General features: G+C 37.9%; 2 protein-coding genes across 3 annotated transcripts in view; one reads left to right on the forward strand and one right to left on the reverse strand.

Annotated features, from left to right (window-relative positions):
* Positions 1–25,930, reverse strand: part of LOC145666933 (retinol dehydrogenase 12-like) — a 325,956-nt gene that overhangs the window by 274,291 nt on the left and 25,735 nt on the right. The gene's annotated exons all lie outside the window — the stretch shown is intronic.
* The window catches only part of LOC145666934 (retinol dehydrogenase 11-like), a 149,087-nt gene that overhangs the window by 11,040 nt on the left and 112,117 nt on the right, over positions 1–25,930 (forward strand). The window contains exon 1 of one of the 2 annotated variants that reach the window (XM_081734540.1): positions 8,645–8,973. The exons of the other annotated variant lie outside the window; for it this stretch is intronic. The gene's annotated coding sequence lies outside the window, so the exon portion shown is untranslated. Of the gene's footprint in view, positions 1–8,644; positions 8,974–25,930 lie in introns of those variants that run through there. 2 annotated transcript variants of the gene reach the window in all.

A 25,930-nucleotide genomic window follows, 5' to 3' on the forward strand; every position in this document is an offset into this window, starting at 1 on the left:
TTTCGCCACTAGACAAGCGGCGTAGGCAAAGGGGCTTTTCGGGGTTTAACTTCAAATTTAACACGCTGTTATGAAAATATATATATATACATTTCCGATATTAAGATATGCTGTAGCTACACACAAAAATTAAGATATGCTGTAGCTACACATGAAAAAAGCGAATCTCGAAGGAAATTTCCTAGCAGTCACTGCGAAGCAAAAATGAGAATTTAAAATATGTTCGTATATTTGTTTAACATGCCAATACCTTCCAAACGGCACAAGATACGGTAAAATTCACTACACCAGCGAATTTCCGATAAAATTGTATATGAATTTGATGTATCACTTGCCCCTATTCCTATTTAGAAAACCGTAAGTTGAATTCAATATGGTGGATCAAAGATGGCGGCCGGGATGGGTGGGTAACATGTGTCAGAGAATCAGTATTGATGCAATTTGTTTTGCATATGCCCACATTCATATCCAGTTACATCTAAATAAACCAAAAGCAATTTTGTGTCAGAGTGTATGATTGAATTCCGGATATATGAAGGCCCATAAATATGCAAATTACCGATATGGGCCGCTAAAATTAGTACAATCACATTAGGCCGCGCAGAACTTTGCATTTGAATCAATTTTACGCGAATCCCAAGGGAGTGCTTCGCGAATGTACCTTGTAAGAGGGAGCATGTCATTTTAGATTTGTGAGTGCCATTCATATACAGTAGTTTGTGCTATTTAAATACGTTTTATTTTCAGACAACTTTGTTGCATTCGCTAGCAGCCGAAAATACACATTTAAATGTGAGCACTAGCAGTAGTAGACCGGTATTTATTCCGAAGTTGGTCATCCGACAGGTTTTTGACAAATAGCATAATAACAGCTACGAAAATTTAAAAGTTATCAATTTTAGGACCGCCTTAAAGGGTATGATAGAATAGGGTAGGTAGAATAGACTAAGGTAGGGATAAGTAGAGTCTGATAGGGTCGGGTTAGCTTAAGGTTAGGAAAGTTTGGACCCATTTTGTTAAAATTAATGAAGTGTAATTGCTCGTCTGTGCGTGAGGATTAGGGTGGGCCGAAATTTTTTTTTTCAGATATTCAGGATTGAGTAGTTATCGAAAGTTGTGCATTGGTACGAAATGAAGCCATGTCAAATATGTTGATTTTAAAACAATATTTAACCGGGTCCCCGTGGCCCTAAAGTTCCCAATTTTTTGTTCAAATAAAATGGTTTTAGGTAATAATAACATTTTACCAGACAATACTATTAACACATAAAACATGAAATACATGGTTTCAATATACGCAAATAACTATTAAGAGCTTAACTAACTTTCATAACTACCATATTAACACACGAAAAACCTTTGTATTGAGCCCAGCTTAGAACTCTCAAACTTTAAGAGAATATCACTTTTTCGCATCTGGATGCAAAATACATAACACTGGCTTTCCGAAGGCGGCGCTTACATTGCTGAATTCAAATAAACTAGAAACAATATGGCTGCGAGCCTCTCTTCCTGTATTGTCTTGACTTCGAATTAAGCATATGATTTTGAATTATAACTCAAAATGCAAAACGATCATTAACCCCATTAAGAAATGAGATATCCCCCATTAAGAGCCAAATTAAAGAAATTTAAGGAAAGTGCTCAGAAGTTATGTGATATTTTCTCTTGCAAATGCTGCGATAGATTAACCTGTAAGTGTGGTAAATCAAATCATATACCGCTTTTGGAGTGGAAGCTCATATTAGATCAGAGAAATCAGAGACAAATGACGAGTTGCAATGTAGATGAAGCAGAAGCCCATAGGCTCAAAAGAAAGCATGACACACAGATCGATTATGATGCTACGGTACCAATTATAAGAGGGTTACAATCGTTAGCCTCAATCCCGTACTTGGAACATACATTAAGCGCTTCCACCCCGAATTCAGACGATGAAGAGTTCGCATGGAGCAATCATTTGGAGAATAAAATCTAAAGTAAACCTAAATAAACAATAGTGAGCCCTAAACGAATGAGTACCGCAAAAGATTTAACAGGTATATCGAATAGGTTGGCTGCTAAAATTGTATCCGCTGTTTTAGAAGATATGAATTTACTGAACAAAACTAAGACAAGGTAGTAGATAAAAAAAAAATCCGTACGAAACTAGCAAAAAAGAAAAAGAAAAAAGAAACCGTCTACAGTGTAAAGCTACTAATTTTAAGGGTCTCTATTTTGATGGCCGAAAATACCAAACTATAGTTCTAATTGACAATTGCAATAGGCAAAGCACTGAAGAACATGCGGATTATATCGATTTGACCGATTGGTCAGAAGTAATAGTAACGCAACCTCCAATTTCGGCTAACGTATCAATAGAAGAACCAACCGAAATGATTGTGGAAAAGAGGATGTTTCAGTTTGTCACGTTTCCCTTCCACACACAAGCTTTGGAGAGGTGTGTAAAGGAAGTAACAGAATCTTCTTCAGAAGTATGCGGGAGTGTTGCACGAGACGGTTATATTCGAGCAAAACTGGAAGCACGAAAGTATCTACCAAGCTTCGAACAAAAATCTCAATATTTTGTTCCAAGATTCAACTAAGGAGCTTTAAGTAAGAGGAAGGTAGGTGGGAGGAACTCGCTGTGTAGCCACATCCACGTGGTGAGTTCTGCGCTGGTTTGGTGTTTGTTGGTCAATTTTTCAACCTTACCTTATGTATTTTTGTCCGTACTATTATATCTACTGAACACCAATAGGCGAAGAGCTGCACATCAGATCAGAACATTTAAAATCCTGGGGTCAAGTTAAAGTATTAGGAATCTTAACCAATTTTCTATACATACTTAAAATAATGGTATTTATATTTAAAAAAATAATAATAACACTTTTCGGACCCGCAGGGCCTGCTGAAATATTTTTTTCTGCCTCTGTTTTGGGGAAGAAACATAGCATTATACAACTTTTGCACGGTACTCAAACTTAATTTTCTGAAAACAAATATTTCAATATTTTCACTACTCACAACCATATTTTTTCAGCATTAACGTTCTTTTGGGCTCCCGGGGCCCGGTTAAATATCTTTCTATCCGGCTCTGTTTTGGTGAGGAAACATGACATTATAAATTTTGCACGGTACTCAAACTTAACTTTCTAAAAAAAAATTATTTCAATGATATTTTCACTATTCACAACTTTATTTTTCAAAATTAACGTTCTTTGGGGTCCCCGGGGCCCGGTTAAATATCTTTTAATCCGGCTGTTTTAGTGAGGAAACATAATGTATCATTATACAACTTTTGCACGGTACTGAAACTCAACTTTCTAAAAATATATTTTAATAATATTTTCATTGCTGGCTACTTTTTTTTTTAAATTACCGTTCTTTCGGGCCCCCGGGGCCCGGTTAAATATCTTTTTATTCGGTTCTATTTTAGTGAAGAAACATAATATTATACAACTTTTGCATGGTACTCAAACTTAACTTTCTAAAAAAATATTTCAATATTTTCACTACTCGCAACTATATATATATTTTTTTAAATTAACGTTCTTTGAGGCCCCCGGGGCCCGTTAAATATCTTTTAATCCGGCTCTGTTTTGGTGAGGAAACATAATATAACATTATACAACTTTCGCACGGTACTGAAACTTAACTTTCTAAAAATATATTTTAATAATATTTTCATTGCTGGCTACTTTTTTTTTCAAAATTACCGTTCTTTCGGGCCCCCGGGGCCCGGTTAAATATCTTTTAATCCGGCTCTGTTTTGGTGAGGAAACATAATATAATATTATACAACTTTTGCATGGTACTCAATATTAATTTTCTAAAAAAAAAAATTTCGGCCGTTTTCGGCCCACCCTAGGAGGATACCAACTGGAGCTTCTCATACACCTGCAGGCATGTTCAGAATACAAATACTCGCTACTTTCCCACAATCCAACCATGAGGTAACCTTGCACGAAGTAGTTCTGCCCTCTTCCCAAATAGTTCCATGTTTATAACCGCTTATAAAGAAAAATAAAAAACAACTTTCGCTTAATCACATATTATTAAGCACACAAACGAGCAAATTATCCATTTCTTCCAGGTAAATTTTCCAAATTTTGCTAGAAACGGACGCGTCCAACTTTGGAACTGAACCCAGTAGACCTGGCAACGGCAGCAGCTAAAGCAAAAACAACAAACAGTAGGTCTGCTGTTCCTTCAATAAAATTATATTGGTGTTGGGTAGTAAACTGTTTCTATATATATATATATATTTCCATGTATTTGGATACGAAATGCATAGGCCTATACATAGACTACAAATTATACAAATTGGCCATATTTTTATTATACAGTGTGTCTCAAAAGTCCTCTGACAAAAGAAAATCCGTTACTGTCACAGCTACAATAAAATGTAAGAGGGGAAACCGTCTCCAAATATGGTGTTTTCAATCTAAAGTGAAGGATTTTTTTTTTCAAATCGGACGAGCTGTTTGGGCTGTACACTCTTTATGCACCCAATGTTAAATAAAAATACACCGTTGCCATTTACCTAGATCCACAACATAAATGAATGCAATTACTGTCTGTTATGCTAAAATGTTGATGGCCAGCCACCACTTCAAACATTTCCCAATTCATCATATACTTTCAAAATTTGTCCACCTTTCGTCCCACCCTTCCCCGCTCCAGCACCAGGTAAATGGCAATGTTGCATTTTCATTTACCATTGGGCGCATAAAGAGTGTATAGCCCAAACGGCTTGTCCGATTTTAAAACTTCATTCACTTTAGATTGAAAACATATTTGGAGACGGTTTTCCCTATTATATTTTATTGCAATTCTGGTAATAACAGAGTTACCCTGTCAGGGGACTTTTGAGACACCCTGTATATTTTATAGAGCCTACATGGCTCAAATTGTCTCACTTTCCTTTTATCAGTTACATATATATAATTCGCACCTTCACTATAAAAAATCATATTACGTTCTTACGGGAAAAGAAACTCTAGTACATCTATCAAAGAGCTGCATGGATTGTCCCTACGTTTTACTGTGGATAGGTGGCAACCCTACCCTGAGACAGCACATGGAAATGCGCTAAAGAAGCTTATCAAGATCTGGTCACGTGCTCGATTTAAACAAAATATATATATCTGACTAATAAATGCTCACTCTTCATATCAATAAAAATAACGCATTGCATAAATGACACGAACAACTTACTACTATTGTGATTGTTTGTGTGGATGATTATTTGTTATTTTGCATCCACTTACAAAGTAAACATGGTATTCACTCTTTTAATTTGAACGCTCACTATGCGAGTTATGTCCTAAGTGAAAATGAAATGAAATCTTAGTTTTACGTTCTACGATTATACCGGCTAGGCTAAACGAGACGGTGATGATGAGAATGAATGAAATAGTAAAATGAAGAAAGTGGGAGGAAACGGTAGAACCGCGAGGAAACCCACGCACATGATGTTTGTCTATCAGAAAATTCAGTTGCCGCGAGCTGGGATAGAACCAAGGACCCCAAGCAGAAGAGATGGACGCGTTACCACCGAGCCACCGCGACCCATTGTGTCCTAAGTAAAGTGAATGCATTGCCCTGGGCAAGTGAACTGGGCGTAGTTGTCTTTGATGTAAGAGACCGAACTTCGATTATTGATGGAAGTAAATGAAGTTAGGGATCATACCTCATAAAGCTGGGCGCTGAAGTTCATCAAAGGTTCTTCGTTCTTCATGGACAGTGGTTCGTGGTTTGATCCTTGATTAGGTGAACATATGATGAACAGAATCCTCCTCTAAGAATTATCTTAGCTTTCTTCCCCCTTCATTTCCTCAATACACCAATTTTTCTATTATCTTTTCCTTGCATTTATCAGTCATTTCCTGCAGCTTAGGGTACGAATGGACTAGTCCCCTCAGCAACCGAGCATATGCCCACTGCACCCTCCCCTTCATGGCGACCACCAAAAATACATTTAACAACGAACATATTTCCTGTAAATACAACAAATTAAAAATTATTCATTACTATTTCTTATAAATAAACTCCATGGTTCTGGATAATCACAATAACATTTTAAAACACATTTTTTTGACCAGAACAAAATGAATTATTTAATAACTATACGATTTTTGTTACAGTTTCAAGGACCTAACTACTAACCTAAGATAAATGAAAATGCTAACTAACGGCTGAGGAAGATATAAGATTTGCTGTCATCTGTCTTTTCTCAGTGTCTGATGAAGAGGACGTTAGGTCCTTGAAACTGTAACAAAAATCGTATAGTTATTAAATAATTCATTTTGTTCTGGTCAGAAAAATGTGTTTTAAAATACTATTTCTAATGTAAATTTTTGACAATAATGTATAAGTATTTAAAAAAATAATTTTTAAACTTTTGATTGAAGTATGTTTATTCCCAAATTAAGTCTCATAATAAAGATCGTGTGGTTATATACATAATTTGAAATATCTATAGCAGCTAACATATACAGAGTGTTTCAAAACAGAACCAAAATCGTTTGGGAGATGATACCTAACACCAAGATAAGACAAAAAGTATAGACCAACCTGGGTGCCGAAGCTCGTAATTTCGGAGTTATAGACTGCCGAAAACATGAAAAAGAAAGTACTTTAAAGGCCCATAGCTCTAAAACTATGGGACCTACCATATTCGGGTCAAGACTTCACTTAGGAACTAGTATGTGCCCTATCCAAATATCCAAGTTTCAAAATCCTGCGGTACTTGCGCAATAATTTTTATAGAGGCAGTTGGTGAGTACTTCAAATTATATGCCCGTAGCCGAGCTCCTACTATAAAGATTATTGCGTGAGTACAGCGGGATTCTGAAACGTGTATCTTTGGATAGCGCAGATATTAGTTTCTAAGTGAAGTCTAGGCCCGACTGCGGTAGATCCCATAGTATTGGAGCTATGCGCCTTTAAAGCTTATTTAATTATTTATTTTTGGTAGCCTGTAGCTCCGAAAGGAAGCATTTGTACACCCAGGTTGCTGTATATTTTGTTGTCTTATTCTGGTGTCAGCAGTGTTGGATTAACCAATCTGGAAGCCCGGAGTTAGAAAAGAATATGTGGCCCCTGCTCACTTCACCTAATACATTTCTGTGAAAGTACAGTAGGAAAGTTAATATGTTCCATATTGTTGGTCATATTTTATCTTATGACCATGATTCCATTTTATATGATTCTTTTTGGACAGTCAGGGGGCCGCGGTGGCTCAGTGGTAGAGCGTTCACCTCTGGTGCTTGGGGTCCCGGGTTCGATCCCAGCCCCCGCCAAGTGAACTTTGTGGTGGACAAACACCGTGTGCGTGGGTTTTCTCGGGGTTCTCCCGTTTCCTCCCACTTTCTTCATTCCACCATTTCATTCATTATTCATCATCACCGTCTCCTTTAGCCTAACCGGCATAACCGTGGGACGTAAAACTCAAAGATTTCATTTCTTTTTGGACAGTCAGTTGAGATTCTGATCAGAGTGGAGACCTCTGTCCTCTTGGAGCCCCGCGGCTACAGCCACCCTAACTCCCTCCCTTAATCCGGCCCTGGGTGTCAGGACTCGCCTCCAAAACGTTTTCGTTGTTGTTTTGAAACGCCCTGTATAAATGACAATATTCTTTTCCTCTCTCTCTGAGTATAACAACCACCCATTACATATATTTTCTACCATCAACTTTTCCATGGACACAGCCCAGAGGCACGGTAGCTGAATAGTAGTGCGTTTACCTCTGGTGCGTCGGTTCGGTTCCCGGCCTGTAAGTTTGTGGTGGACAAATCGTGTCCTCGGAATACTCCCGTTTCCTCTCATATTCTCATTCCACAAATTCTTCCATCATCATTAACTTGCCTTAATCATCCGTCTCCGTTAGCGTAAAGGGCATAATTGTTGTGGGACATGGACCTAGTCCACTCCTGGATTAGGGCCCAGTTTCTCAAACCTCTTTCAATTGGGGACCACTTGTTTGGGGTCTTTATATCTTTAAAAATAGTATTAATCAAAATTTCCTTAATAACTTTATATTCGTGATGTTGTCGTTGGTGATTGTTTGATGTTTGTCACTTTTAAAGCACCTTTCTTTATCATTTCTCTACAGTTAAAGATTAAATCACGATTAAAGATTAAAGAATAAAGATTTAATAAAGATTAAATTTAAATCACCGTAATGGGTTGAAGTCTCAAGTCCTCTTCCACTGAATCGAACCCAGGATCCCGTATCAAAGATACTAGCGCAGTACCCACTAGACCACCGAGAATTGTTAGTTTTCTTAAAATTTTGCTATTAAAAGAAGAAAATAAATCGTCTATTAGTTTGTTTTAAGTAGGCCTAGTTGACCTCTATCAAGAAATTTTAGAATTTATATGATCTTTGTTATTAAATGATATTTATGGAAAGGACATCTATTTGAGATTCTCAAGTATAATATGTGGCACATAGTTGACATGAATTTTGTTATTTCTGTGTCTTTGCATTAATGTTCAATCTAAGAAACCACAGTTTGAGAAACGCTAGGCTAAATCATAGCATCAAAACAGTTCATTTTACTTTATTGTCTTGAAAAAGGAGGTCCAAGCTATCGCTTTCCTTTAGTCGACTGCATTTTGGTATTTTTGTTAGGTGGCACCACTGTAGCTTTCCCGCTCTACACTTGATAGCGAAATCACTTCGCCGATTCTTTTATACTTTTCTTTTTTTCGAGTTATTTATTTAAGTAAATGTCAAACATTATTATTGCGGCAACATACTGATGACGCAAGCTTTACATTTGGGAGGGGAAGGAACGGGGAATTGTACGTACGGTAGGTGAAATAGCAACCAGGTTGCAACGTTTGCGCCTGACTCAATGTCTTTGGTAGTGTCAAAGTAAAGTGAGTTCCATTCCGTGGTCAGAGTCCTTCGCGAATAAATCATCAACAAACAAACACACGCACTGTGTATCTATCTCGACAGTGAAGGAAAGAAGTTATAAGGTACGAAGTTAATACTTTTTTGTACAGTAGAGTTTGTTTTTCTGAAGAGTAATGTCAGTTCTGGCTGTATATGTGGATTATTTACTACAAGAGGACAAATTTTTCGTTAAAACTTAGAGCAATCTGTAACTTTACCAGTTGAGTTTTCTGTAGTGCAGGGTTCAATGTAGAGGTCTGCACGAGCCAGAATTTTTAGCCCGGTCCGAATCCGAAATACTTTTTACATTGAGCCCGGTCCGAGCTCATCTGATAATCAAATGAGCCCGAATTACAGAAACTTAATAATTAACGCAAAATTGTATTTTTATTTACAGCAAATAGATGTTTAATTTTGCGGTTATTCTTTAAAAGTTCTCCAGAAAGAACAATGTAATATATATCGTTATACAGTATATTTACAAAGTTAGGCCCGAAAAGGACCGAGAAATATGGTTGTATATTTAAAAATTTACGGTCCGACCCGGGCCCGAAATGATATATGGTTTGTAGGCCCGAGCCCGTGCTGACCTCTAGTTCAATGTGCTTGTTACAGAAATTTAGGATATTTAAAACTCATGCAATTAGGATTAGATTTCTGGACTTACGGTAGCAATCGTCATATTAACCCGTCAATAGGATTAGGAATTAGATTTCTTGGCTCTCGGCATTTTTGACAATGTTAGTCCGTCACGCATGAGGGATGACGTTCTTCGGCGATGACACCATTTCTGTGGAAAGGGACGAGGAAAGTATTGGGGAAGGAATGAAGTGGCCTGGAACCTGTATGTCAGGTACCATCTCGGCATTTGCCTGGTGTGAAGGAGGAAAACCTCACTGGCAAAACTGAGAAAGCGTTTACACTTTTTCTCCGGAGTGTCTCCACCGGGGATCGAACCCAGGACCGCTCGCACCAAAGGCGAGGATGTTAGCTACTACGCTATGAGGGGCCAGAATTCATGTAATGTTTTACAATGTACATTAAATATGTTTAAATAATACAATTAAATAATGTGTGTATTTATCATCAACTTTTTACATAAAATGGAGATATCGAGATGCAACAAAGTTTGTCCACAGACAGATCCAGGCCTGCAACTAGAGGAGGGCTAGGGGGCCTGCCCTCCTAAACTTTTCGTGGCCCCTCCAGACCTCAACACCAAAAAAAAAAAAAAAAAAAATCTAGATATGTGCAAGAGAATTTTAATGACTTGGCCCCCCCTACCATATCCATGGCCCCCCCAAACCTCTGTGGCTGGTTACGGGCCTGGACAAATAATCATCCCATCTAATCGGATACCAAGCCGTTTCTACTATTTTTTTGCTGGCGGGAATCAAAACTTAAGCACAAAATTTAATATCACACACACACACACAAAATTGAGCCCGTGAATTACGGAACATGAAACTCTGTTTATAGAATCTTATTTAAGAAAGAATAATCGGAAAATGCCCTAGTTGTTTGTAAAATTCTTGTATTAAAAGAATAGGAGGGGGTAATAGGTAAAAAGAATCGAAAACGACGGATATTAGTGCCCAATCTATAGTTTTCGTGGTTGCTGAATAATAGTGATAATTCTGATGCCATTCGGAGCTCCTCCGTGGCTAAGCGGTTAGCGTACGCGCCTTTGGCGTGGGAGGCCCGGGTTCGATTCCCGGCGGGAGCTCATGTGGTTCGGATTCCACGTTAATCAGTAGGTCCACGTCTCATATTGCCTCGCTGCTGAACGGGACTTTAAACTCAAAGTCAACTCTGATGCCAGTCGAGGCAGAATTTAACTCCCATGGTCTCTCTGAGCTTGGGCTAAATAATAACATATCAAAAATGATTTATATTAGTGTCGAATCCAAAGTTTTCGGGATCACTAAGTTCTTTGCTAAATTTACCCGATAACTTTTAAATCTCAGACCAAACAATTTATTGGAGCAACGTCGTAGACGTTGATATACTTTCATTTCTTTTTCTTCTTTTTTGTTTCACTCACGCTGATAAGCAGCGCTAAAGGCGTTCCTCTTCATTATTTATCTCAGTGGAAGTGTGTTTATCTCTGGTGTATGGGGTCCCTGGTTCGATCTTCGATCAAGTAAGTTTGTGGTGGATAACATCGTGCTCGTGAGTTTTCTCGAGGTACTCCCGTTTCCCCCCACTTTCTCATTCTACTAATTCTTCCATCATCATTCACTTGCTTTAATCATTGTCTCCTTTAGCATATAGGGCATAATCGTGGGACGTTAAACTCAAAGATTTCATTTATTTATTCCACTAATATCAACAGGGGCAAGTCATTGGTATTTCTGGTTTATTTATTTCACTCATTTCTTCACTTCAAAATATTGGCGTACACTCTACCCTCCCAGTGCAAAGAACGGCTGCTTCACCTGGTTGGTTATGAATGTAAATATAGGCTAATACTGAAATAGTGTACTCATTGAAGAAAAATGCCATTCTGTGAAGAAATACAAGTATACGGTTGTTGCTGCAAAATATGGTAATTGTATAGTGATTATCTTCTGAAGTGCAAGTTATATTTCAACCATCCCGTCTGGTATAGTGCCTAGCAGGCGTGCCTTCGGTGTACGGGGTCCGGGATTCGGTCCTTGGTAAGAGTGCACTTTGAGCAGAACAAGTGATTTTGGGTATATTTTAGTTTCTTCTCGAATCTTAGAAATGTAAGATCTCGAGTGTTACTTCAAAAAATATAGGTAAGCGAGCGACAGTGAACGAAGGAGTTAGAAGCCCTGCAGGGCTCGTTTTAGTATTGGTTCCTATGAATGTTCTGCACAAAGTGCACTTTTGCCAAAATCTGAACACATCTCGGTGGTGGGGTCGTATTAGCCCACTGGTACAGCGTTCAACTCTAGTATATGGTGTCGTTGGTTCGATCCCAGTTCGTGTCAAGTGAACTTCGTGGTGGGTCTTCTCCGGGTTTCCCGTTTCTTCCTACTTTCTTTTTCACCATTTCATTCATTTCTCATCATCACCGTTTCTTTTAGCCTACACAGAATAACTGTGCGACTTGAAACTTAAAGATTTCATTTCATTTGATTTTTACATTTCAATGGTTCGGATTTGACGATGAAAGATAGGTCCACGACTCATACAGCCTCGGTGTTGAAAGAGACGCCAAAATTGAATAAACAACAACACAACATTAAGTGAAACCTTTATAAAAATCCCTTAGTTTGATAATTGACTTTATCAAAAGTAAAGGTAGATTCTTCTTTTGTTACGGGAAGGGGCGTGGAGTTTTTAAGCATAGATATGATTAACAATAGCTTCTTTTTTCTTTAGAAATTACACAATTTACCGACTTCACCCCGAAAGCCCCCTCCCTGTAAGCACCAATGCCTTATATAATAATAAGCTACAGCATAAATCTCTAACAAATATGAATAGCTTATCTGACATTCCCATTTCAGTTGCTATTTTCTTCTATTCTCTATTTAAAACGTGCCTATTATGATGTTTGTGTTTCTTATCCCATATTGCTGGAACATTCCTCATTAGTTCTATTAATATGTCTTTCGTAATCAAAGGGGCGCGGTGGCTCAGTGGTACAGCGTTCACCTCCGGTGCTTGGTGTCCGTGGTGCTTCGATCCCTGCTCGTGCCGTGTAGACTTTGTGGTGGACAAACACCGTGCTCGTGGGTTTTCTCGGGGTTCTCCCGTTTCCTACCACATTTTTCATTTCACTCATCTCTCATCACCGTCTCCTCTAGCCTAACCGGCATAACCTTAGGACGTAAAACTTAGAGTTTATTTCATTTTTGTCTTTCATAATCAAATTTAATAGTACAGCAAAACCTCTCGAGCATAGACACACACAATCCTCTGCAGATGAAATTCTAAACAAATGAAAACTATTCCGTGCAGCGCTTCAGGGTGAACCAATGAGAACACGAGCCACAACGATGCTTTCGCTGAACATCGATGTGAGAACAAACTTGGTGGTTTATTATCGCGACCACTAATTCACACTCGCGGTCAACTTCTAGTCGTGATGTAGTGTACATCTTCGGCATACGCTTACCGATTTGAATCCATGTGTTTGTGCCAGTATAGAAGTAGCGACCGCGACTTAAACCTCGCCCTCGATCGCGAGGTATCTTCGGTATGTATTTACCCTAACATTGTTCTCTTCTCCCCTACCATTCCTAACACCTTCTCACGTGTTTTCTGCTCGATCCAGCTAATTGTTTCCATTCTTCTCCACACCCACATTTTGAAAGCTTTCAGTCGTTTTACATCATTTTTGCGTAATGTCCATGTTTCTGTCCCGTACAGCATAATACTCCATACGAAGCATTGTATGAGTTTTTTCGTATAGACCATTATATTGATAGAATTATATAATTAAAGCAATTATAAACAATATTACCTAAAAGAGATAATTAATAAATATTCAAGATTCATTTATGTGTGTGTAACTCCATGGAGACTCAATATTAAAATTGGAAAAGTGGTAGACCTATCGAATCCGGCTACAACGACGGAGATGTAACGTCTTCTTGAGACGCTGAATTCATCAACAATACAACTTCTGGCTTCATGTTACTGTTCTTCCTCTAACGAAATCAAATTTGATACGAAAAGTTGTAAATGTACCCCAAATGAAATGATATCTGTAAGTTTTACGTCGTACGATTATGCCGGGTAAGCTAAAGGAAACGACGATGATGAGAAATGAAGGAAATAGTGGAATGAAGAAAGTTTGAGAAAACCTGAGAACTCCAGAAAACCCACGCACACGGTGTTTGTACACCAGTAAGTTCACTTGGTTCTATCCCAGCTCTCGCCAAGGGCCCCATGCACCAGTGTAAAGTAAGTGCCCTCGACTTGTAGTATTCGTAGAAAGATGGAACCTATTCCTCCGAGAAAGAATAAATGTCAAAAACTGATAATCACTCTTGTATACCCTTTATCAAATATGGTGATCAAGGTTGAAACCGGAAGTCATACAGTTACAGTAGATCCGGTATGAATAAAACAATAAGCGCTCATTTGTGGCTAAGCGGTTGGCGTACGCGCCTTTGGCGTGGGAGAGCCGGGTTCGATTAACAGCAAGAGCTTATGTGGTTCGGATTCCACGTTAATCAGTAGGTCCCGTCTCATATAGCATAGCTGCTGAAAGCGAGGTTAAACGTAAAAATCAAATCAATTAATCAAAGCAATAAAGCTTAATGTGGAACATATTCTTGCAGTGCTCAGTCTGTATCAAATAATTTCTTTCTCTCTCTCACTGTTTTTACTCTGTTCATATCGACACGGAAGTAGTAGTAAATTTCTGCTACTTCTGGCTTTAAAGTAAATGAAATGAAATCTTTAAGTTTGACGTCCCACGATTATGCCTGTTAGGCTAAAGGAGATTATGATTAAAGCAAGCGATTGGTGGAATGAGAAAGTGGGAGGAAACGGGAGCACCATGAGAAAACCCACGAGCACGATATTGTTCACCACAATCTTTCCTCTGGTTTTAGTAACAGTATAACGGAGGAGATGAACCCATTCAAAGGAAGCTGAGTAGAGTTCAAAAAAGAAATTTTCGCTATCTATTACCGCTTTGTTTTATTACGTTATAATATGAAATCAGAAAACTGTCACGTCCTACGTTATGCTGTGTAGGATAAAAGAGATTGCGATGATGAAAATCAGTGAACTGGCGGAATGAACGAAGAATGATTAAATGAGAGAATCAATCCCAAGAAAACTCAAAGACACGATGTTTGTTCACCACAAAACTTAACTGGTGGGAACAAAAATCGAAGCAGGGGCTCCATACACAAGAGGTGAATGCTCTACCACTGAATCACCAAAACCTCAATTTCCGTTTGAATAGAGGATTAATTGAGAAGATAGAACGTATTTTTGAAACGCTGAATTGGTGCCAGAAAACCATTTAGTAAATCCCTTACCTTTTCTGTCCTTTGATGATCAGCGTTGAAACCGAAAGTCATTCACTTCTGCCACTTCCGGTATGAATAGAGGGATAGATAAAGAAAAAAATACTATTCCTAGGATGTTGACTCCATATCAGGTAAGACATATCTTGCTATCTATCGTTTTTTTTTTTTTTTTTACCTATGGAGTTGTGCGAGGGCCGTTCGGAAAGTAACTTCCGTTTTTTAACAGAAACATCAAATTAAATAACAATATATATATAATATGAAAATTACTTCTTTTCTCTATTGTTCAACATAGTTTTCATAAACATTCAAATACTGAGCCAGCCTGTAACCACATCTTAAGGCCTGTGTCACTACGTCATATAACACAGTCCTGCAAATTTGTGGAAATTCATCGGAAGGCTCTGTGATTGTGAAACGTCGATTTTCACGAACTTTTCCATCAATTTTCTGAACGAGTTCATCAGTGATTACTAATGACCTGCTACTCCTCTCTTCGTCATGAATGTTTGTTCGTGCACTTTTAAATGAACGAACCTATTCATGAACAACTCCTCCACTCATCACACTTCGTCCAAACGCGGCACAAAGTTTCCGATGAATTTCTGCTGCCGAATACTATTTTGCCGTAAGAAAACGTATAACAGCGCGCTCTTAACAGAGTTTTCTATTGCATCACACATTTCGATACGCTACAAAAGTGGAACTAATGATCAGACAACCTTCATTCTACCACGGCTGTATGCAGATTGATCTTACCGCGTACGTCTGTGCAAAGGTGGTAATGCTGCCTCCACTACTTCACGCACAGTGACAAATCGGAGGTTACTCTCCGAACGCACCTCATATATGGAAACCAGAAATGGTAGCAGCACCCACGCACACGTATACCTGGAACAAGATCCCTACCACTTTCGGTTTTAATAGAAGAATAAAGATAGACGCGAAACATGTTCTTGGAGTGGTGAATAAATTCAAGAAGACAGTTACTCACTATTTTAGTAAGCCTGCCATATTTTTTCATGAGAATACGGAACACCTTTCGATCTCCCTACCCCCCCCCCCCAACTTTCCAACACAATCCTATGAACTGTAGTTCTGGTTACGAACAACAGCATGATAAGTAAAAGTTCCCTCAGCTGCAGCTATTTTTTTCTCTTCCTTCCCTGCAATTAATTGTCCGATTAAAGATATTTACAATGCAACTAGAAAAGAATCGGCTTAAAAACTCAAGGTGACGTCTTATAAAAATGCTTTACGGGAAAACGATATGCAAACAATCTCGTTTTATTTAAATCAGTGATACAATCTACCTTCTATATTCTTCGTGCGTTTATTAATACGAATTTATTTAATTATTTACGTGGCTGTATTTGCTAAAATTACGTTTCTTAGTTTAATCTGACGAAAACTTACCTGTTTTTTCCCCCTTATATTGTGTTTGATTGTCAGGACCGCATTTACACATTTCTGAGTCCCAAACCAAAGCACAATTCTCCGCCCTTAGCCTATTATTTATAATTTCTGTTATCTTCAACTGTGTGCAATGGAAAAGGCAAATTTTGTCAATCAACTTGGTAGTTCAATTTCGTTGCTTTCAGAAAAGGGTACTTCTTCAAATTGGAAGAAAACGTGCACTTCAGTTTAGGCATTCTCGTTCATACACTTCACTTATAATGTAGGCTATTATCAACAATAGCTCAGGTGGTGCACCTTATCAAAGATTTCATGTCCGGTTTACTTCTGACGGAAAATGAAATGAAATATTTCAGTTTTACGTCCCACGATTATGCCGGTTAGGCTAAATGAGACGGTAATTATGAGAAATGAATGGTGGAATGAATAAAGTGGGAGGAAACGGAAAAACTCCGAGAAAACCCACAAGCATGATGTTTGTCCACCACAAAGTCCACACGGCGCGAGTCGGGATCGAACCAGGGACCCCAAGCACCGAAGGTGAACGCTCTACCACTGAGCCACTGCGCCCCCTACTGCTGATGGACAAACTGCAACTCTGCACTGGGAGTTAATTGGTTTGCTCGCTATGAAATCAGAGAGGGTGGTGTGATAATTTGTTCATGTACTACTAACAGGGTCCCAGCTATTGTCAAAATTTTTAATTATTCACTTTTCGATGAGCTAATATTGAGAAGAGGAACGGGACGGTATTAAAATACGGGACATTTGCCTGTCCCGACTAAATTTACGGGGACGCGGGACACTCGGGCCCAAAATCGGGACTGTCCAGTTTTTTTACGGGACGTCTGGCAGGCTTAATTTTAGCCTTTGTTTTATGATAACGTTGAAACCCGTAATGATTGATTTCTATCGCTTTCGATTTGAAAAGAGGATTAAGAAATGAGAGTGAACTTACTTTGGAAACATTGACTCATCATAAAAGAAATCTCGCTTTATCCAACTGTGTTTACTCTGATATACAAGTCGACGAATGGGTTAACATTAGGAATTAGATTTCTAGGCTTTCGTCATTTGTGACCATGTTAGCCCAACATGTATGAAGCATGACATCCCCTGGCGATTACACTGCCCAGAGAATTTGGGAGGAAGAAAGAAATAAGAAGGAAGTGGCCTAAATCCATTAGTTAGGTACCAGCCCGTCATTTGTCTGGTGTGAATCCAGAAAAACCCATGAAAAATCTCACTCAGTATTATTAGCTTGAAAAAGCTGTTACACTTTTTAACCGAGTGACCTCAACGACAAATAAATATAATCACCGTATGAGAGTTTCCGTTCTTATGCATTGTTATAACGGAGCACGCATACTTTTGTGAATTCCAAGTCACTTGATAACTCATTCCACTTATTTCTTATTAAAAATATCATTTTGTATTTTTTCTTTTTTTTTACTAAAGAAGAATTTACTAGGACAGAACCATTGCTATCTTCTTGCATTTTCTCTTGCTTGGCTATTCTTAGAATAAGCATGAGTTGACACAGGGGCGGATCCAGAGGGGGGCGGTCGGGGCGATCGCCCCCCCCCCGAAAGAGGAAACTCTTATTTTATATATAAATAAACCCATCCATAACAAGTTTGGAGCTCTTAAAAGTAGCAGTATTACCGCCGACCGCCCCCCCAGAAGTCCGTCCTGGATCCGCCCCTGAGTTGACATTTGATAAGTAAGTCTGGTGGATCCAACTGTTCTGTTCCTTGGATTTGGATTTGTGTAGCCTTTTCTAGAAATAAAATGAAAATATAATCTTTCTGTTTTGTGTTCCATAGACCTGCCGTGTAGATTAAAGAAAGTGGTGATATTGAGAATGAATAAAATGGTGGAATGAAGAAAGTGAGAGGAAACGAGAAAACTTCCAGAAAACCCACTCACACGACATTTGTACAGCACAAATCTCATCTGGCGCGAAATGGAATCTAACCAGAGATGCCACACGCATCAGAAATGAACACTTTACCACTGAGCCACCACTTCCCTCCAACCTTTTTGCCAAATTTGTTAGATTGTCGGAGAAAGACTTCATCAAGGTATAAGAATTAATATGAATCCGAACTACTGAAAGCGTTAAGAGGCCTTATCAGTACAAAATTAAAATACCGCTAATTTTACAGTAATTATATATCTTCAAATAATTTAAAAAAAACATAATCGAAATGTAGAACAAAAGCGCCCTAGACAATATTATTTTGCATGAGGTACTGTTATTACGAGTCACCCAGTAGCTTTTAGTTTACAGCCATTTAGAAACGCGAAAACAAATGTCGATTTTCTAAATGGCTGGAAATCGAAAGCAGATAAGTGAGTCGTCATAACGGTATCTCATGTAATATAATATTGTCTATGGCGCTCTTGTTCCACATTTCGATTAATTTCTTTTATCTGAAGATATCACATAATTACTGTAAAATTGGCGGTATTTTACATTATCTGTGATCGGGCCTCTTAAATGCCAGCGAAAAGGGCTAAGCAAAACATGATTCTTTCTTTCCGTTTATAAATAGGAAACCTTCAATGGAATGTTAAAGTTGTAATGTACCGATGACCAATAGTATTATTTTTCCTTATGTAATACTTTTAATATTTTAGAGGGGGCGCGGTGGCTCAGTGGTAGAGCGTTCACCTCCGGTGCTTGAGGTCCCTGGTTCGATTCCAGCTCGCACCGTGTGGACTTCGTGGTGGACTAACACCGTGCTCGTGGGTTTTCCCGCGGTTCTCCCGTTTCCTCCCACTTTCTTCACTCCACCATTTAACTCATTTCTCATCATCATAGTCTCCTTTAGCCTAACCGGCATAACCGTAAAACTTAAAGATTTCACTTTTTTAATATTTTAGACACTATTCTTATGGCAGAGGAGAGTACAAAACAGGCGATTGCATAATCCTGAAGCCTATGTTTCAACAGGGCATGCTTCTTCTGAAAGCTTCAAATGTTTCTTTAAAAATTACTTCGCTACAGAAAAGGAAACTAAACAATTCAGAGTAGTGAAGAAAATATCACAGCAATTGTGTTAATATCTAAGTACATAGAGCCTTATTTCCATAATCTTCACACAGCACTATAAATGATTCCAAATGTCCTTGTTACCTTTATTAATACCGCCTACATTTCGAGCCCCGTAAAAGTGTGAACTCCAGTTATAATCGCGGTGTTCGTGTCAGAGCATTTGTTAGATTCCAACACTTCACAGCGTTCATTTTCTCCGGAGGAAGCATAAGGAAAGAACCTAGTACACTGATGATAACTTTAATAAGCGTAATGCTGTGAGTATGAACACTTTCATTATAATGTATGTTTTATCTCTTATTACGCTATAGGCCTATCTCATTCTCCTTCTATAGATTAAGTACAATTTTTGCAACTGTTTGTATCCGTACAGGTGTCTATACACGTATATACAATTTAAATATAATATATACAAGTTGAATCACTTTATAATCAGGAAGCTCCACGCTCGAATCTGATGGTCCATCATCATGGTTTGAATTCAGTCATTTTTTTTCCTTTTTAATGAAATGATGGGAGAGGTATCCTTAGCCCATTCAAAAGCGTTGCAATTGTATTAAAGTTTACCCACGAATCGAGAAATAAGATATCCACGTATCATACATTTTTGTACAGTCCGCAGCAAAAACCCTGCAACATGAGCATGTAAGTTTATTGTGAAACGACGAAGTCTTTTGTTCCAAAATAAATGTGCAGAGAAGGACGCCGAGGTTTCTCCTGGCGTGATTCGTGCCACTTAGACGTTATGTTCATTCCCTGCGCTGTTAGGCGTAGTTTCACAATAAACTTAAATGCTCATGTTGCAGTTTTTTATTTTTGTTGCGGACTGTACAAGTCTCGTCTCGATCCTCGAAGAATTTCTTTCTTCTGTTTTTCGAAAATTTTCGAGTCTTGTTTTAAAAATGTGTACAAATTTTTTCTTCATTCTTTTCTTTTGAAGTAGCGAATGGCGTAAACTTAACGAGAACTACACACTTTATACCGTTTGCCAAACCTTATTAGGGTCATCAAATTTAGACAGCTCAGGTGGGCTGGTCATGAAACCAGAATGAAACAAAGCAGAAACATTTTCAAAGTCTTAATTGGAAGTCCAATTGGAAAACGACCATTAGGAAGACCTAGGCACAGATGGGAGGACAATATTAAGATGGATCTCGCAGAAATTGGAACACAAAATAAAAACTGAATCCAGTTGGCTAAGGACAGAAATCAATTGAGAGATTTGTGAACGCGGTATTGAATCTCCGGCTTACATAGGCCATAGAATTAGTTATATTCTTTTCTTTTCTTTATTTTATTTAGAAGCTATCAGAATTCTTTCGCATTATGAGGGATTCGCGGTTGATGTGATAATAACAACATTTTAACTATATATTTTTTTTTTTTTATTGGAGTATAGAGACAGGTTGTTTCAAAACAACACCGACAACGTTTGGGAGGTGATTCCTGACATCAAAATAAGACAAAAAATATAGACCAACTTTGGTACACAATGCTTCCTTTCGAAATTATACGCTGCCGAAAACTTCGGAAAAAAAATTAACTTTAAATGCCCATAGCTCCAAAACTATGGGATCTACCGTAGTTGGGTCAAGACTTCACTTAGGAACTAGTACGTGCTCTATCTAAATATCCAATTTTCAGAATCCTGTGGTATTTCCGCAACAAACTTTAATAGAGGTAGTTGGTGAGTACTTCAAGTTATATGCCCGTAGCCAAACTCCCTCTACAAAAATTGTTGCGCGAGTACCGCAGAATTCAGAAACATGTATTTTTGGACAGGGCACATATTACTTCCTCAGTGAAGTCTTGAACCAACTACAGTTGGTCCCATAGTATTGGAGCTATGCACCTTTAAAGTTCATTTTTTTAAATATATATTTTCGGTAGCCTATAACTCCGGAATGAAGCATTTGTGCACCCAGGTTGGTCTATACTTTTTGTCTTATGTTTGGTGTCAGAAATCACCTCTCAAACGTTGTCGGTCTTGTTTTGAAACACCCTGTAGAATATTGCGTAATGACTCTCGCATCTTAAAACTATAAGTGCTCCTCATGATGTTCGTACAAACAATTTGTTACTTTATAGATTCTATACTATAAATCATACAACACTCGAACAGTGTTTGAGATCTAATACTTGTGTGATCTAATGTTACTCACAAGAATCGATGGATTGTGAACGATCTTGCATCGTTTGGCCTAATCCTCGTTTCGCCTAACCAATTATCTGATACGTTTATGACAGATAAAAGATAAGCTTTACGTCCGCCATTTTAGGCGAAATAAGGATACTAGTTTGGCCTAATCCTCGTTTTGCCTAAAATGGTGGACTATAAAAACAATCGTGGAGATAAAACTGGAGGGAAATTTTTCGGAAAAAAAAATCTTCCGTACTATGTGAAGAACTGAGAAATACAGACGCAAAACCAGTTAAATCCCTCCTCCATATTCAGTTTCATAAACTGTTAAATCCCAAACCTGCAAATAACCTAATGAAAAATGCAGAATCAAACCCGGTTAATTCCATATTTCAAACAATTTGAAGTTTCGTACTGTATAGGATTAGTTTAGTAATCTGAATATTTATTGCAACTCTTCGTAAATCATTCGAAATTTTATTTGGCAGAATTTGAAGTGTGTGCTTTCATTATTTTTTTATTTTTGGACTGAAAATTGAAAAAAAAAAAAGAAAATGAAATCTTTAGTTTTACGTCCCACGGTTATGCCGGTTAGGCTAAAGGAGACGGCGATGATGAGAAATGAATGAAATGGTGGAATGAAGAAAGTGGGAGGAAACGGGAGAACCTCGAGAAAACCCATGAGCACGGTGTTTGTCCACCACAAAGTCCACATGGCGCGAGCTGGGATCGAACCATGGATCCCAAGCACCGGAGGTGAACGCTTTACCACTGAGCCACCGCGCACCCTGGACTGAAAATGGAGACACTATACATCTTAACCTAACTGTTCGTGAAACTTTTCTGTGCTTATTTGCTTTTCTTTAATAATTACTAGACAAATGCACGCAAAATCGAAAGAAAACGATACTCTAAGCAGCAATGATCATAATTTTGTTATCAGACAACACCAAAATTGTCTAGAAAACATACAAGACACATGAAAAACTGGAAACGAAATGCAGCCAAAAAGACAAGGTGAGTGGACTATCTATGGTTAAGTCGTTTGTTTTGTATTTCAGGGTAACTCTTTACTTTGAACAGAACATTGTTGGATTAGGTTCTTCTCTAAACGGTCTCTTCAGCTTCAGCAGAACCTCTTTCTTAAAATGTCTCGTGTCAATTATCATTCAAAATTATAACATGCTTCTGGTACAACACGTTAAAAAATTTTTCCACTTATTTACCATTTCTGATTCTCTTTCTGGCACTGTTTTGCTCAAACTCAACATTTGCACATTTTGTTTTGCTATATTTCAAATTCATATATTGGGATAATTGGCAAATTAATATTCACCCTAGGTTAGTCCATAAAAGGTTACAAACTCTTCCAAAATATAGTCATTCAGTTTAGAAATGTATACGGATAGGTATAATTAACTCCGCTTGTAGTTACGAAGGGTTTGACGATTCAAAGCTCACGTTTTACAAAGAGGTTTTTGAGGAATAGAAAACCGAGAAAATGGTGATTCACCAGAGGACGACGACGATATGGATTTCCATTTAGTAGATGATGATGAAGAGGTTACAAAATTCAATTTTTTGCACATTTGGATCCATTGTTTTCAATTTAACAAAATTAATGTAGCATTTATGTATCCATATTCATTTGTACCAATCTTGTGCAATGTATAGTTGATAATACCCCCCCCCCCCCATATTTTAGTAGGCATAATACGGATTTCTGACTCTGACTCCTTCTTTTTGATAAGTTTTGTATCTTGAGCCTCAATAAAAATGGCCACTTGTCCAGACGAAAAGGCTGTTATTTCCATTTACATACGCAAACCTGTTAAATTCAAACTATTTTCTTCAATATGGCAATTCACAGACTAGACTCATATATATTCGTATATATCCATGGTCCTAGTAAATACATAAAGGAGTTTTGGTAATCCTAACTCCTCGAAAATAGTTAATATAATATTAATCTATATATTTTGCATTTCTTAATTCTTTATATACTAGGGAATTTTCTCTTATATAATTTCCCTCTAGTTGAATTTCCACGATTTTTTCTTATTGTCCGCCATTTTAGGCGTAACGAGGATTAGGCCAAACGAGGATCCTTTTTCGCCTAAAATGGCGGACACAAATCTTATCATTTATCTGTCATAAAAGTGTCAGATAATTGGTTAGGCGAAACGAGGATTAGGCCAAACGTGGCGACACGATTGGAAACAGGCAATGGTGTTGAACTGGTTATTACTTAGATTCCATAACTCTCTTTATACATAGAGTTGGGTTCCATTCACGGTAGGAGTTCATGCAATTCAGATCCCACGTTAAAATGTAGGTCTAAGTCTCATTTAGCCTTGGTGAGGATTTACGTGATAAATGCCAAATCAACCAAACCAACCTTCTTGAGCATAAAGGTTATGCCTTACCATATACACATAAAAGCATACCCTGTCTCCCCTTGCTCTCAAAATCCATATTTGCTAAGTATTTGGTTCGAAAATCTGTCCATATCTTCCTTCGATATCTTATATTAACTATACACCAATAAAACTCGGCAAATGCATATATAGCCTAGAACGTGTAGAAGTTGGATACCTAGGACATAGATTTTGGATACCCATGTTTTTAAAAGTACCCACTTCGGAAAATTTCGTGTAGCACCCTAATCGTGATACATGCTTATATCATTCAAAAGCCCACTTTATTATGTAGACAATTATGTAGGGTGTTTCAAAACAACACCGATAACACTTAGGAGGTGATTCTTGGCACCAAGATAAGACAAAAAGTATAGAACACTCTGGGTGCACAAATGCTTCCTTTCGGAATTATAGGCTGCCGAAAACATGAAAAAATGAACTTTAAAGGTTCATAACTCCAAAACTATGGTAACTACTGCAGTCGGGTCGATAGTTCACTTAGGAAATAACATGTGCGCTATCCAAAAATACATGTTTCAGAATTCTGCGGTACTCACGCAATATTTTTATAACGGGAGTTTGGCTACGGGGATATAATTTGAAGTACTCATCAACTACCGCTATAAAAATTGTTGCCAAAGTACCGGAGGTTTCTGATATTTGGATAGGGCACATACTAATTTCTAAGTGAAGTCTTGAACCGACTATGGTAGGGTCCCATAGTTTTGGAGCTATGAACCTTTAAAGTTCATTTTTTTTATGTTTTCGGCATCCTATAAGTCCGAAAGGAAGCATTTGTGCACCCAGGTTGGTTTTATACTTTGTCTTATCTTGGTGTCAGGAATCACCTCTTAAACGTTGTCGGTTTTGTTCTGAAACACCCTATATATATATATATATATATATATATATATATATATATATATATATATATATATATATATATAATCTCAAAGTATCACAACGTATTTCGTAATATTGTTCTATTTTTATACCTGCTAACTACGTTAATGAAATTTGCCAAAGTTTTCCCTAAGATAGGTAGATTTAAGTGTCTATGGCGCAGGTGCATGATTTTGGGACCCAGTAGGCCCGTCCAAAATGCTATATATATATATTTTTTTTAGAAATTTCACGTATTTAGCGCCCGTGGAACATAGAAAAAATATGTGTGATTTTGTTTGAATATTTAATTCGTTCTAACGACGATGGCATGCGAATCACGAATCTATGAATGTGGCACGTACATTGAGGTGATGAAGAAAAAGTATGGTGATGAATGAATGACATAAATTTTATACACTGTGATGAGTTAGAAAAAGTAATAGCTTGTTTGTTAAAAAATCCTAGTTTGTGAAAATACGATTCAGACAAACTAAAGCTATACTAGTATGATTTTTTTTACGCGATTAAAAGTATAAGTTCTAGCTATATGAATCTAGTAATTTAAGTTTCCATTTTAATACATTTTGGTGCAGAGTGTAGTTTCGAACCTACGCTTAAAGTTATATGGTTATTAGCCATGACAGTATATACAACACGAGAGTTTATTACGTTGCTTTGTGAAAATCCAACATTGTAATTCAAATCGAAACCGGGGCGGCTGTGTCAGGCGTTGGCGCTAATTCGATTATATACAGGTAAATTAAAAAGTTCTATCGCTTTCTCATCCACCACCTTCGAAAAGACGTATCTGGAAGATCAAAAATAGTACCATCAGCATCGACAACCATCTACCAACGTTCTGGAAGGACATGGATTATATCGCGATGGAACTTGGTGGACCGTGAAGCGAAGAAGGTATCAAATGCATTTTGAACCTCTACTAGGGATTTAAACTAACATTCTCGAAGCAGATAATCCAGGGAATGGAACGGGTGATAATCGGACGGTGCAATGTCCGGGAAGTATGGTGTATGCAATAGTGTTTCCCATCCAAGACGTAGAATTGTGTCCCGGGTCATCCTAGCCATGTGGGGCTTAGCGTTGTCCTGTAACTCCTTTGCGATTCAGAAGTGCTGACTCCAGAGTTTTGAGTTT

The sequence above is a fragment of the Thermobia domestica genome, chromosome 12, assembly GCF_964235325.1.
Source record: "Thermobia domestica chromosome 12, izTheDome1.hap1.1, whole genome shotgun sequence".
NCBI lineage: Eukaryota > Metazoa > Arthropoda > Insecta > Zygentoma > Lepismatidae > Thermobia > Thermobia domestica.